This window comes from Montipora capricornis, chromosome 2, assembly GCF_036669925.1.
Source record: "Montipora capricornis isolate CH-2021 chromosome 2, ASM3666992v2, whole genome shotgun sequence".
NCBI lineage: Eukaryota > Metazoa > Cnidaria > Anthozoa > Scleractinia > Acroporidae > Montipora > Montipora capricornis.
This window is the reverse complement of record NC_090884.1, coordinates 53289775-53291597: the sequence shown is the minus strand read 5'-3', so window position 1 is coordinate 53291597 and position 1823 is coordinate 53289775. Positions and strand designations below refer to the sequence as shown.

Below are 1823 nucleotides of genomic sequence, written 5' to 3'. Positions count from 1 at the left end.
AATTTGTTGGCGGCCATTTTTAGCCGCAATTCGGTCAATAGGTTGTGTTTACACTAGGACAATTTTAGCTAGATAAAGTCAGAAAAATCCGGAAATACAGAGTTAACAATGCCAACTGTTTTCACAAGGAAAAACAACGGGTTTTCTCGCCTTTACAAGACAGGAAACTCACGCAGAGTTATACTACCTCGCAAGATGGTTTAACTTGTCCCGACAAATACCGCAGCCAATCTGATCGCCTGTAGTGACAGATGCCTGCCAAACAATCTGGCAAATTTATTTTCCAGACGCTCGCCTCGTGGTTCTTTCCAAACAAAACCTTGTATGCTTGTAAACAAGGCTGATGAATTGCAAAACACTTCCCAATTCTTTCGCCGTTTTACAATTCATCCGGAACCGTTATCCCTCGTCAAGGGCTTTACCTGTTTCACATGCGTCGGCATGCAGAATCAATTCCCGCATTACGGTCAACCAGCAATTCTTCCATACCAAGTTCCTATGCCACATGCGTCACCCTCGACAATCTCAGTCCCGAGCAGCGAAAGCGAAAGCGAAAGCACAACGAACGAAGAAAATCCACAGCCACGAGCTACGAACAGGAACCGTGGCTCTAACTGGACAGATGCGGAGACAAGGTATTTACTTGAATTGTGGAGGGACAAAGCAATATCCCTATCGGCAAGAAAAGAAACAGCACTGTGTGGGACGCCATCGCAAAGAAGCTCAATTCCATTCTTAAAGACCAGGAAATACCAAGCTACCGCACGGGTACGCGCAGTGTAAGGCTCACATTAAATACCTTCAGGACGAGTTCAAACGAGTAAAGGACCACAATTCCCGAAGTGGCAACACCCGGGAATCGTTCGAATGCTACGACGAGATCGATGAAGTTTTGGGATCCAAGCCGAACATCACGCCGAAAGAAGTTGTCGAATGTGGTTTCGGTGAAGATGCCAACCCAACTGCAGTTGGTGACTCTGAAGCTTCACCTGAATCAAATATTCCAGCAGATCACGAAAGCGATGCAGACCTGAAACAGGAGTTCGAAAAGAACTTAAAAGGAAACCCAAAAAGTCCCAAAAAAGGAGCAAAGGAAAAGCGCCTGTTGTAAAGAAAGCGAAGGCTGCCTCGGCTGAGTCCAACAGCGATCTTGCGGAATTTTTACAAGAGAGTCAAAGAAAAGACCACGAGCTTTTCGAGCGCCTCGCCGACAAGTTGGCAGAGAAAGATCTTAAAGTCAAAAACTTATGTTTGATGCTATAAAAGAAATATCGAAAATTTTTAAAGGCGACAGTTCAAGAGAAAACTGCGGACTATCAGACAAGTTTTTGTACATCAAGTACAAAGATTTTTAATTTTTGTTATTGTTACTCTTGAAGTTGTTTGAAGTAAACCTCAAGTACATAGATGTTTTTATTATTGTTGCTGTTAAACTTGTTTGAAGTGAAAATCAAGCAAGTACATAGATTTTCTTATTCGAAGAAAACATCAAGTACACAGATGTTTTATTGTTGTCACTGTTGAACTTGTTTGAAGTGAACTTTTTCTATCAAGTGATGTTAACCCCATTTTCCAATTTCGTCCCAATAGTAAAAACCTCAAAATTTAAATTCATGAAATAAGAAATATAAGTGACAGAAACCGACGTTTCGGTGCATCTTGCGCCATTATCAAGGTTACAAAGATAAAATGCGGTTTGTGAAAAGGCTAAGTTGAAATGAATTTGCATAAAAGAGAAAGAAACATTGGTAGAGTCAACAGTGCGCAGAATTTTACCATCGGCGATTGCTGACTCCGTTCGAACTACCGGATCAAGACTGGCT

General features: G+C 41.9%; 1 pseudogene; it reads left to right on the top strand.

Annotated features, from left to right (window-relative positions):
• Positions 1 to 324: 324 nt before the first annotated feature.
• Positions 325 to 1263, top strand: LOC138037500 (uncharacterized; annotated as a pseudogene).
• Positions 1264 to 1823: the final 560 nt, after the last annotated feature.